General features: G+C 43.8%; 2 pseudogenes; one reads left to right on the forward strand and one right to left on the reverse strand.

Annotated features, from left to right (window-relative positions):
• Window positions 1-636: 636 nt before the first annotated feature.
• Window positions 637-6,925, reverse strand: LOC120640310 (annotated as a pseudogene).
• Window positions 6,926-8,405: 1,480 nt separating this feature from the next.
• LOC120643105 lies at window positions 8,406-11,158 on the forward strand (annotated as a pseudogene).
• The last annotated feature ends 2,728 nt before the right edge of the window (window positions 11,159-13,886 follow it).

Here is a 13,886-nt window from a genome sequence, read left to right on the forward strand (position 1 = left end):
TCATCCATTCTTGCTTACGTTCCCGCCAAACATGTCCTAGATTCATCTAGGTAGGTAACGTTCGCTCTGATTAGGTTCAGGCCGCTGCTGCAATTTCCATAATAAGCAGATAATGCAAGCTCAGATTGTTCTTCAGTGTTAGGCTTACTTTCTCGGTTCAGAGTAAATATCGTACACGCCAGTGCCAGTGATAGGCTACTCATGGTCTTCACTTCGTTCACTACTGTTATTCTGATAATGACAGTCACACATGGTTCAGTACTTCAAGGTTTAACAGTGGTAGGTTCCGGTAGGCAGTAGAGCTGCATTCAGGAGTATAGTAACGCGGAACGCTCAGCTACATGAATAGAGACGGGGTACTTCATGTTATCAGTGGTAAGTTCCGGCGGCTGTATTCTTTCTGTAGAAACAAAGCCCTGAAAACGAAAGTAGTTTCATTGATTCCGAATAGGGTAAAGGTTCTGACTGGAAGACGTGCCTCTGTCATGACTGACATGACCACACGTTAATTAACACAAGCAAATTTACAAGACGAGATGCAGGAATACGCAACGCAAACATGGATGTAGAAATGCCGCTGCACTTCCGGTCTCGCGACTTCAGAGCAGTGACGACGGCGCCACTGGGTCGTAATCTCTAGTAGTGGTTGGCATGCCGCTTCTTCTTATGAGGCAGGAGAGTGCTGCTGAGTGCCTCCCCAGTAAGGATCGCAGCCCTCAGTAGCTTCAGAACCTGCAGTAGCAAAAAAAAAAAAAAAAAAGAACACTCAGCGACAACATAACAGCGGAAAGAGAGAATTCAGGTTGCTATTTATGCTGCTATGTTATATGACGTTTCAGATATAGTAATTTAAAAAGTCAAATTTGCTGTCGGAAACGTCGGATAAAGATGCCTGGACGGAATATAACGCTATGCTTTTCTAGACAGCTAGTACCTGGGTTTCGTCTAGACTGATTTCTTTCTCCACGAGCTTTTCCTTTGGAATCTTGGCTTCACGCAGGAGTTGGAGAGTGTTGGCCAAGGAGAAGTGAAGAATGCGTAGACTGTCGGTTACTATGAAGTTTCTCGGCCCTCCCTTGATATATGAGCCACTTGCCTTCGGGTTCGTCTCGTTAAGACGAATAATATTGTGCCCAGGGAGCTTGCAGTGACAAGTATGTCTGAATGCTCGAAGGCAAGTATAGCACTTGACCTGCAACATTCTTGCATCTAATTCATTAACTTGAAGTACATTGATGCTGCAACCAAAGTGGGGCGCCCACTTTGGGGACAACAGTAAGTCCTGGCATTCTTCTTTTATGTATCCTCTCCCCGCTATACATCTGTAAAGATTGTCAATACATCCATTTGGGGACCACTGACCATAAGCCTTGATTACGGATCCAAGTGGAGTGCAAAGGAGGCTAAAGACAAGATCAATGAAATCTGCCCCAGCCTCCTCGTACAGCAATGAATCGTTGTCCTTTGTCTGAACTAGCAAGGTGCCCCGCGCAATTTGCGCGGGTATCTAGTTTTTCCTCTAAACTTTTAGATTTTCTTACATTAGAAAAGTTGAATGCAAATAGTTTTATTTAGTTGTATCCTTGTGATTGTCTTGTTCTAATGATCATGGTCCAGACACACAGGTACATCTTTATTTTTTTATTATATTTTGTGGTGTGTTTTTGGATTATAATTTAGAAAAAATGAATGCTTTATATAGAAATACATCTTTTGGCTATTTACTGAAGTAACTAAATATTTATATATTTATTTTGACATCAATATTACTTTTAAAAAATACTTGTGATGTACGATTTTTCTTGAATGTTCTAGTTATGGTGCATGATAAATAAATTACTCCAAAATTTGTAGAAAAAGATTTAGGTAAGTGGTTTAATCTAGATACCAATAAAAGTATATTACACTTTCTTTTCATTATCCTCCAATCACCCGTTGATATAGCTTCGTAATGCATGCTCTCATATTATCTTAGGTATAGTTATCTCCATAATGATTCCAAGAACCTTTGCCCGCTATACTATGGTAACCGAAGATGCATCACTGATGGTGCACGCTATTACTTTTGAACACTACATTTGGCTTGCTATCAACGGGCGTGCATCTCAAACATCAATTTTCAAGTTGCTTTATTCTACATCTCGCATCATCGCTCCATAATGGTTGTATCATCTATCGTGCCTTCTTCTCTTATAAATATTTTTAGCTCTCAGTCATCATCAAATGACAATATTACGTAGCAAAACATCACCATCTCAGTTTTTCTTGGTGTCGCTAGTGATGATCGTCATGCTTTGGTAATAGAGACAATGCAATCCATGTTAGAGCAATCATCAACTTGGTGATAGGGCTAATATTATGTCGTGGCTATGATATGGATGCACCACCATGCAGTCATCGCTATGCTTCTAATTTTATTAGGCTAGTTATCTATGTGTTTTTCATGTTTAGAGACTCGCATCCGCTCATCATTCTTCATATCAAAATCACTTCTTATTAGCAACTTTTCTATCTTCCAATTATGTAGAATATGCTACTATTCGGCTAAGGTTCTTTGTGGCTAACTCATCATTTTTTTTCTTTTTTTAGTTAATATGGTAATTTTTAAATCGTCTTGGCGAATGTGATGGCTTCTTTTAACACTTTGTTTAAAATTCATATACAAATTAACTACTAAGTTTATTAATTGAAATTCTAAATTTAGCTATTTATTAATTAATTGAACATGAAATGTTTGAGAACTTGTAGTCCCGTTTATAATTCAAATTTAGGATTTATTATTTGCATTTGACCTAAACTATTTATTTAGTGATTCTTAATCATTATACAAACTAACTACTAATTGTTTTCTATATTTTAATTCTTGCACTTATATATTTATTAGTTATATTCGATAAGGACTCTTTGGTGAACTGCTAATTTTGTTATATATTTAATTTTAAATTTAGCGATTTTGCTAATAGTAACTCTTTTATATCAAGTGCTAATGCTAATAATTCTAATTGTATTATTTTTATAATTATGAATTTATATATTTAATAATTGTATCCAACATGAATTCTTTGGTTAATTCCTAATTTCCTTATATTCTTCTAATTCCGAATTTATAGCCACGGGTAACTAGTTTTTTATTGAATTATTTTTTGTATTTTTACCTTAATAGAAAAGATGTATTTGCTATTTTATTTACCTATCTTTCGCCCTCGTTTAATATTACATGTACCTTTCTATGTATAGAAGTTTATATCAATCATATATTTCTATACCACATTTGCATATTTTAATACTTTAATATGCAAAATATCAATTTGAGAATCGTATTTAATATTGGGTCATGTTGAATAGATGTTTGACCTCGATTTGTACCTTGCAATATTTTTATTATTCTTTAGCGAAAAGATCTCAAACCTAGTTGTTAGAATACCTAAGTAGCTTCTAGTAGACTTAGGTCTAGCTTATTGTGGAAGCAAATTAAAAATAATTATGGATAAAATATTTAGAAAAAGGTTGGGCCTCTTTGCTGGCTTCGGTCAAAACATATTATTTTTTATTTATTTTCACTTGTCCATACAAAACTTATATACATGCTATATTACTATATATCTATATATTAATTTTTATTCAATGAAACCTATTGGTATTTTCCCCATTTATGTAGATTTTTTTATTTATTTTTAGCCCATCTGACTGATTGCATAATTGGTCAACTTCATACTTTTGCCATCTCGGCGATGTATAGTTCCAGACATGTCTTCGCTGTTATTTCTAACTCTTTTCTTTTGACTTCCATTTCCTCGAGCTATTTCGATTGATTTCTCCATCTTCCACTTTTTTCTCCACACATTTGAAATCAATTAGTGTATTTCACGTCCGATGCACCTAACGGAGAAGTTCACTGTTTAGTTCGACTCACTTGCTGAGTTTAGATTGTGTCTCTTGCTGTTTTTTCCTAAGCGAAGAGGAGAAACAACACCAATTGGATTGAATTATTTTGTTGTAGGCTATCAACTTAGGGCTAGTTTGGCAGTACTTCGGCTATGGCTAAAACGACTCCGGTTGTAACTCCGTTGATGGAGCAACTTCTCTAATGGAGATGGTGCTTGGAAAACATTTGGTAAAACTACTTCTATATTTCATGAATACATGGAAGATGTTAAATATGCAAAGTGCTCCTAGCTTATGATTCCTTACAGATAAATTTTATTATTCTCCTACAATTTATAATATAATTTTATAATAATATAATTTTATATGAAGTAACATAGTAGTAATATAATAATAGAATAAGCCAAAAATTTATCTTTTCTTCTTTTTCCCCCTCACTTTTGTCATTTTTCCTACCTTTCTTTTCTCTTCTCTCTTTTTCTAGTTTTTTATCCGATCTACTTTGCTCCTTCTTTATCCTTCCCCCACACAAGTTATGTATAGATTATGGAATATGTAATATTTTAAAACACGGTATAAGTCAAGACACTAATGGAAATATGGATTCTTATGCGAACTTTGTATTTGCTTCGGGCTCTGTTTTGATAATACGGACTTTGGGTAATTTAGAATATTGCATCTTCATTGAATTCAACATGAACTCTTCTAGTTAGTTTAGACCACATTGTGTCTCCTTTAACACTATTACATTTGATAATAGATAAATAATTAATTATTATACTTAGAAAGATTAATTTTTTCTTCATGTTAATGAAAATTAACGCTTTGCCTACGCATCAAGAATATCGCACGTGTGTATGGTTCAGCGTGGCGCATGGAGGGTATCGTGCTTTTGTCTTATTATGGATACGGCTCAACCACATTGGTGCCTTGCTATTCGTAATGCGCGCTGCTAGTTTTTTGCTATTTGAATAGCTCAACATATAGTTTTGCGCACTCCACAGCATCAGAGGACAAACCCGCTGAATGCCTAAGTTGAAACAATTTAATATGGTGCAGATCGATATATGTAGGGCGAATATTTGAACCACAATTCCATAGCCCCAAGTACTGGCATATGCAAGTCCTGCCTCCTATTTTTGTCAAATTGCTAGTCAGACTGATCAGTTTCTGTACGCATAGCAAATAAAACAAATTAGGTTGTGTTTAGATGCTGAAAAAAATTAGACAAAATTCACTGTAGCAATTTTCAACCGAAAGTAGAAGGACTAAACATGATTTAATTATAAAATTAATTACACAGATGGACGGAAATCGCGAGACAAATCTATTAAGCCTAATTAATCTGTCATTAGAGGTTGTTTACTGTAGCATAATATTATCTAATCATAATCTAATTAGACTTAAAAGATTCATCTCACAATTACACTCAGGGTTATGAAATGAATTTTATTAGTTATCCACAATTAATACTTCTAATTAGTGGTCAAACATTCAAAATTACTGCAGGTCCTAATTTTTTTGGAATCTAAACATAGCCTTAGGATGGAAGCTGCAGCACTCAAATCGAGCTCCTCATCCGCGGGATCGAGTTGTTTCCTGCCTAAATGAAGTTCTCATGACTCAATTTAATTACTTCTTGTCCAAATTGATTTTTCTCATCTGTGGATTGCGGCCTAGCCAACCGTCCAACCCTATCGAGATCTTGTTCTTTATTGGATTGAACTTCTTTTCATCAATAATTATGTTGCTAATTCTTGGATTTATTAGCTTGCATCTATCTAGACCGGGTGTCTCATTATCTAAAATTGAGCTCGCATCTATTTAATAATGTGAGCGACGTAGAGGACAGGATGCATGGGGTGCTGTACGTGTGTGATTAGGGAAGGGAAACATAGAATCCATGTCCATGTTATCGTATTCGGCATGAACTCTTTGGTCATGTCCTAATTTTTTTAAATCCAAAAATAGCTATTTTCTAATTATATTTGATATGGACTCTTGAGTTAATCTAGACCGTTAGATCTTCATAAAATTCAACGGTGCAAATCTTCTCTTTTTTAATTTAACGTGGGAATTTCTAGACTCTCTCGGCAAACGTGGTGGCTTCTTTCGACTTCTTTTAACCTTCTCTTATTAATACAATAGATAGATGAGTTTAATCTTGATGGCGTTGAACCTGTGTTCAGCTTGTTTCGGTTGCTTAAGGTTGTTCTCAGGGAGCTGATCTAGATTTAGAGCATCCGGTGTAATTGCAACATCGAAAATTAGTCCGCTTAAAGCTTGCTGAGATACCAATGCTCTCTTAAGCAAACTAGTTATCTGAAAATAGGGGGAAAAAACATGGTGGTAGTGGAAGTAAACAGCTTCTTCAACAAAATTAAACCAAACCTGATGAAGTGCATTCTGTATAATCAAAGTGGAGGGTCTGACCTTGTTGGAATTAAGCTCAAGGATCTTCTCCTCAATATTGGATTCGTCATGTAGCCCAAACTTGTCCAGCAGGGAAAACACGACACTTGTAGAGATCGTCAGTGATGATGAACTTCGGACCACTTTTGACAAAACCACCATCGCCATCGTACCCAAAAGAAGCATGGACGATCTGTGGATGTTCCGCAAAAGTTAGCGCCCGACCACAGCCAGATAACTTGCAAACCGCATCAGGGACTGAGCTATACGAGGACATATAGCAATTCGGATTTAAGCAAATGCCGATTTCTCTAGGGTTGGTGTCATCAAGCCTCATTTTGAGCTGACCACACTGACTTGCAGCAGCATTGAGGGGCCTAAGAAGCATGGCCTTGCAGGCCTTGGTCTGGAAGTGATCTATGCTGAGACTCTCCACGCTCTTGTACACCTCATCTAAGCAACCTACTCCAGATTGCTTGCCGAGCAGGCGCACGATCGTGCCAAGAGGCAGCGTGAGGAAGCTGAAGAGCACGTCCACGAACTCCTTGTCTGATTCTGCGAACAGCACCCTCTGCTTCTCCTTGTCGATGAACAGCTTCACAGCAACTGTTTCTGCATTGCTCGACATGGTGTTTGCGTGTGGATGTGCTCTACTGCTTCCGGCAAGCAGGGAGCAAGTGCCTACGCAATCCTTTAAATACCCAAGTTCGGCGTTCGCAGGTCTGAACGCCTGATCTCAAAGGGCGCTCGACGCTTCGCATCTCTAGGAGTGGCCAATAAATAAAAACTTAAAGAAACGATTGATTCACATCACACTGCAACTGCATGCAAGTCGCTTCGTCTTCCTGCAGGAGGATGGTGGATTGGTGGTCACCCTCCTGGCATTGCTTCTCACTCGAAACTGCATGCCACGAATGGACGGCGAGTATCCACTTGTCAGCTCGTCGCTTCTCACGGAATCTGAAGCGGCCTATTTTCTGAATCTTTCCCCTTCCAGATTGGCCAAATAAAACCATAAAGAGGTCTCCTAGGCCGCTCATATGGCTTAGCCCAAATAGTTTTCGGATAAGCCCACGATCGCTTACTACACAGACAGCCCACATGCACTTTGCCTAGGCCACCACAAAACCAAGGCGGCCCAGTTTCCCAAATAAAATCGTAAAGAGGTTTCCTGGACGGCTTTCCCAAATAAAAAATCGTAAAGAGGTTTCCTAGGCCACCACAAAACCAAGGACGGCTTTCCCAAATCTGAAACGGGCCGGTTCGCATCACGTGTAAAGTAAAACCGTGTACGCGTCTTCGGTTAGCAGAATACTGAAATAGCAAGGCAGAGGCAGCTGAGATGGCGCGTCCGGAGCGGCCCGGAACCGTCCACGTGCATTGTCTCTCCAGCCTGGACACAACCTCTCCGCACCAGCTCCAGCACGGAGCAGTCAGCTGCTAAAAATGGCGTAGGCCATTGACTGCTGGCTGTTTGCGTTGCCCCATGGTCAATTGGTCACCAGACGCCAGCGGATGCATGGTGCATTGTGATGTATTTACTGCCGTCTGGTGGCGCTAGGCGAACGAGAACGATGGTCCTGCGCGCCATCACGTCCCGATACATCATCCTGATTCCTGGCCGTAGGAAGAACGTATTTATAAATCACAAACAGAAGAAAGTTAGCACCACACTGCTGCGTCGAACAAGAACTTCCCGGCCGCCGGCCGGATCAACCCATGCATCCAGCCGTCCGTTCATGGCCGTGACAGCCAATCGCTGACCGTAGGACAGCTGATCTCATGAGCTTTCACTCGATGGAAATACGCGTGGGCGTGGCTGTTTGGAACCAGAAGATTCGGTTGGGGATTCAGTTGCGAGCCGTGAACGTTCAGGCGCGTGGAGGTGGAATCGATCTGTCGCGCGGCCCGGCGATTGGCCAAGATACTCCTTTGACCCAAGATTCTCTCGTCCGCAACCACCGAACAAACTACCCGAAGCGGATCTCCGGCGCCCCCGGCCGGCCGGGGGTATTTATACCGCGCCGCTCGGCGCTAGCTCCCCCGCATTCTCTCTAAACCTCAGCGCAGATCTGAACTGAACAAGGTGTGCTGGCCCGCCGGCGGCGATGGAGATCGAGCACCACCATCCCGGCGGCCGCGTGGCGGCCGTCGGCGACGAGGACGACGACGCGACACTGGTGGAGCAGGTCCGGCTGACGGTGCCGACGACGGACGACACGACGCTGCCCGTGTGGACGTTCCGCATGTGGACCATCGGCGTCGTCTCCTGCGCGCTCCTCTCCTTCTTCAACCAGTTCTTCGCCTACCGCAGCGAGCCCATCATCATCAGCCAGATCACCGTCCAGGTCTCCTCGTCTGTTCCCCGCCGATGGATCGTCAAGGTCCGTCTCGTCTCATCTCCCTTCGTCTGAGCATTTGGCGTGTGCAGGTGGCGGCGCTGCCGGTGGGGCACTTCATGGCGCGCGTGCTGCCCGAACGGAAGTTCTCGGCGTTCGGCAGGGAGTGGTCGATGAACCCGGGGCCCTTCAACATCAAGGAGCACGTGCTGATCTGCGTCTTCGCCAACGCCGGCGCCGCGTTCGGCAACGGCGGCGCCTACGCCGTCGGCATCGTCAACATCATCAAGGCCTTCTACCGGAGGAACATCTCCTTCTTCACCGGCCTGCTCCTCATCATCACCACCCAGGTGCTCGGGTACGGATGGGCAGGGCTGATGAGGAAGTACGTGATCGAGCCGGCGCAGATGTGGTGGCCGTCGAGTCTCGTGCAGGTGTCCCTCCTCAGGTGAGCGCTCACTGACGAGATCGTCACCTGACATGCATCGAATCGGCCAAATTAAATTTTCGATGCATTCTAGCTACTCACTGACACTATGTTCATCAGGGCGTTGCACGAGAAGGAGCAGGGCCGCGGGATGACGCGCGGCAAGTTCTTCCTGATCGCGCTCATCTGCAGCCTGGCGTGGTACACGGTCCCGGGGTACATCTTCCCGACCATCACGGCCGTGTCGTGGGTGTGCTGGGCGTTCCCCAGGTCGGTGACCATGCACCAGGTCGGGCGCCTTCACCCTCGACTGGTCCGTCGTCGCCGCCTTCCTCGGGAGCCCGCTCGTGTCGCCCTTCTTCGCCATCGTCAACGTCTTGGTCGGCTTCGTCCTCCTCGTCTACATCATCGTGCCCGCCTGCTACTGGGGCCTGGACCTCTACGACGCCGGCACCTTCCCCATCTACTCCACCGACCTCTTCACCGGCGCCGGCCAGCTCTACAACATCACCGCCATCGTCAACGACAGGTTCGAGATCGACATGGGCGCCTACGCGCAGCAGGGGAAGATCCACCTCAGCTTGTTCTTCGCCATCTCCTACGGCCTCGGCTTCGCCGCCATCGCCGCCACGCTCTCGCACGTCGCCCTCTTCTACGGCAAGTACGTGCTGCACTGCGCATCTCCTCGATTGGTCGATCGATCGGTCTGTCCCTGCTCGACATGGATGGATCTGACTGTTCTGTTTGTTGTGCTTGTGCAGGGAGATATACCAGAGGTTCCGGGAGTCGTACAACGGCAAGCCGGACGTGCACACGAGGATGATGAGGAGGTACGACGACATTCCCAACTGGTGGTTCTACCAGCTGCTGGCGGTGACCATGGCGGTGGCCCTGGTGCTCTGCACCGTGTTCAAGGAAGAGGTGCAGCTGCCATGGTGGGGGCTCCTCTTCGCCTGCGCCATCGCCTTCATCTTCACGCTCCCCATCAGCGTCATCACCGCCACCACGAACACGGTACGGAGTACTACTTAATTGCCTTGCAATTGGTGATGACTACTAGCTCAAATCGATCAAATCCAATCGGCATGTATTTGTATGGTGCCAAGTTGTTGACTGCTGCGGTGCGTGTTTGCAGACGCCGGGGCTGAACATCATCACGGAGTACTGCATGGGCCTGATCATGCCGGGGAGGCCGATAGCCAACGTGTGCTTCAAGGTCTACGGCTACATGAGCATGAACCAGTCCGTCTCCTTCCTCAACGACTTCAAGCTTGGCCACTACATGAAGGTCCCGCCGAGATCCATGTTCCTAGTTCAGGTACCAGCAGGCATCTTCACATCTCTTTTGATTGGTGTCTGACCAAAGTAACATGTTATTGGTGTCTGAAAAAAAAATGAATCAATCCATATTCTTCAGTTGATCGGGACAGTGGTGGCGGGGACGGTGAACACGATGGTGGCGTGGTGGCTGCTGACGACGGTGCCGCACATCTGCGAGAAGGCCCTCCTCCCGGAGGGCAGCCCGTGGACGTGCCCCGGCGACCACGTCTTCTTCGACGCGTCGGTGATCTGGGGCCTGGTCGGCCCGCACCGCATCTTCGGCCCGCTGGGCTACTACAACGCGCTCAACTGGTGCTTCCTCGGCGGCCTGGTCTCCCCGGCGCTGGTGTGGCTCCTGGCCAGGGCGCTGCCTGGGCACGCCTGGTGGATCAGCCTCGTCAACCTGCCTGTCGTCCTGGGCGCCACGGCCAACATGCCGCCGGCGTCGCCGCTCAACTACACGGCGTGGTGCTTCGTCGGCGCCGTCTTCAACTTCTTCGTGTTCCGGTACCGCAAGGGCTGGTGGAAGCGCTACAACTACGTGCTGTCGGCGGCCATGGACGCCGGCGTGGCCATCATGGGGGTGGTCATCTACTTCGCGCTCTCGGGGCACCCGCTCAACTGGTGGGGGTCCAGGGGCGAGCACTGCGACCTCGCCACCTGCCCCACGGCCAGGGGCGTGCAGGTGGACGGCTGCCCCGTCCTCTGAAGATCAGACACACCCAATTACTAAGAAGCACCTGCATGCCTGCTAGAAGTGTACAAATTTATACAGATATATGTTACCTGCCTGTAATGATTGCTAGTACCCGCGTATTGTACATAATTAAGATTGTGAAATTCATGAGTTGGAACTTGGAATTCATCCTTATCCCAGCATTTGACTTACAGTTCTCAACTTTTGAAGATCATATAGAATATTCTCCACCATATAAGAAGATATTCTCATCGATCACTCTAAAATTAGAAATAAATAAAAAAAGAAAAATGTTAGAATATTTAGGAATTCATTAGAAAGGAGATACTTGTCTTAATATCATGGTCCTCTTGGACTATAAATAGAGGGCCCCTCCTTGCCAAATTGTTCAATATTTTCAATAGTCTAAATATTTCTCTCCAAACAGCTGCAAGCTAGAATCAATTCCAAAGACAGATAGTTTGAATCAAAATTCTCAAACACTGGAAAACAGCCTACACCCAATTCAAAGCGAGTTCTGATTAGATTGGAGGCGGAATCTGAATGTATGGCTGAAACAAAAGTTGTAGGGAACTTCAAAACCTACAACTTTGCTTTTTGGAGATTTTAAAGTATAGTAGTGAATGTTGGAGATAACTTAGTTGCAAAGTTTCTGATCAGGTTGGAGGCATAATCTGAATGTATGGCCGAAACAAAAGTTGTAGGGAACTTCAAAACCTACAACTTTACTTTTTGGTGATTTTAAAGTATAGTAGTGAATGCTGGAGATAACTTAGTTGTAAAGTTTAGGTGCTAAAGGGTTCAGCCTGAAACTTTTGTGAAATGCATGGGTTGGAACTTGGAATTGATCCTTATCCCAGCATGTGCCCGACTAAAAGTTCTGAACTTTGTGATCTCTCATTGGGCTATAATATATCAACGAGCTCTGAACTTATCGTTTGTCCTAGCATAATTCGGTTGCTGAAAGAACTGAAAATACACTATTTGCCCCCCCCCCCCCCCCAAAAATAATTTACCTCGGTGTAACTAGTAGGAAGTAATAACACGGTCACTTCACAATGAACGGGCAGTTGCTCGGTAGGTATAGTGGACGCGCCATCAAGTGAGCATCGTTAGCCGCCGCACGTGCACACTGTGATGTGGCAGAGCGCTCGTGCACTGTACTGCCTAGACTAGTAGAGTGCACTATCATCAGTTCCGTATAAAGCTTCGAGGGCACAAAATCCAGGAAAGTAGAGAAGAAATACTAATGCCCCTTCCACATATTTTCCCTCTTCGATCCTGATGGTTTTCATGTGGTAGAGACTCTGTACACGCACCACACCCCGCTCCAAGTTTAACCACATGTATGAGGATGAGAGGCATCAAGATCGCTGCTCGGCCAACGAGAGATTGCCAACGCACGAGATTTAACAAAATCTCTGCAAACAGCTATCACCACATGACAGTTCTGTCCTCAATCTCTCGCAGAAGCATACGAGATCGTCCGTATTAGCAGGCATGAGTTGTAGCTTCATAAGATCATCTCCGGAAACATGATTATTGTCATCTCTGCTATGATCATCTTAGTCTGAATTCAGAAGTGATTCTCGTCTGTTTTTCCATATGGAACTCTTGTTTAATAGTTCAGTACTGTTAAGATTATATTTGAGTCATCAAAAAAGCAAAATTTCCTTGCCATGACAGATTCAGCTCGGTGCTGCACAGATCTTGCTATATTCAGTTAATCGATCGCTGAATCTGCTCATATAACACAACACTAAACATTTGAATCTGATCCAGTGTAATTTAAAAATCCATATAATATGTATAGCACTAAACATTTGAATTTGAACTTGGGGAGGAGGATTGCGTCAACACCCCTTCTATCACTATCCACATGTTGCAAGGTGCCCCTCTATTATGCTAGCAACCAGCAACAGTGCTTCTCTCACACCAAATTAGCACTAGTCACCAGCCAGCCAGCAATACTTTTCTCTTATAGAAAATCAGCACCAGCCACTAGCCACAGCCAGCCGAACAGAGTATCGCCCTCTCCTTTTTCTCTCATGGTTTCAATAGCCCGTATACGAAACAATTCTGCCGTTTCCACTGTCAGGGAATGCCAAGCAACTAGCAAGGTGGCCCGCGCAAATAGCGCGAGTGTCTAGCTTTTCTACTAACCTTTGGTATTTTTTAAAGTGGAAAAAATAAATTTTGTTTTGTTGTTTCGAGACCAAGTACATTTTTAGACCATCGAAATTATATCAAGGTAAATCAAGGCTAGGGTAAGCTCATAGGATAATCAAGGTCATTAAATCATCATAAATTTTAGTGATATTTATTCCTTTTTTTCAAATAAAGTGATAATTTCTCTAAATTCTCTTATTATTTAAAATTTATTTGTATTTATTTGTTGTACTCAACGAAGTTCTCATCGGCACGTCTATTTTTATCAACTATTTATAGTCTTTCTAATTTCAAGACCTAATCAACCTAAATATTTTTCCATAGATCAATTGATTAGTTCACATAGATCGAAGTATTTATAAGCATTTTCAAAAAAGAATATATTAGGATTCTAATTTTTCTCATTACTAAACCATCATTCATTTAATGTAAAGTCTTACGCAATGCATATCTAAATAGCATAATACAGACTCGCAACCCTCGTGTGCAAAGCTTCTCCCATCCATATTCTCTTCCTACCCTTTCTACTATAGTTCACCAAGATCCCATCGCTTCAGGCCCCTTCCTCTTCTCTTCCGACATCTCGCCGATAGAAAATAGGGAGGTGGGCCGGTTCCTTTCTCCTAGTGTCTATGAT

The sequence above is a fragment of the Panicum virgatum genome, chromosome 7K, assembly GCF_016808335.1.
Source record: "Panicum virgatum strain AP13 chromosome 7K, P.virgatum_v5, whole genome shotgun sequence".
NCBI classification, from domain to species: domain Eukaryota; kingdom Viridiplantae; phylum Streptophyta; class Magnoliopsida; order Poales; family Poaceae; genus Panicum; species Panicum virgatum.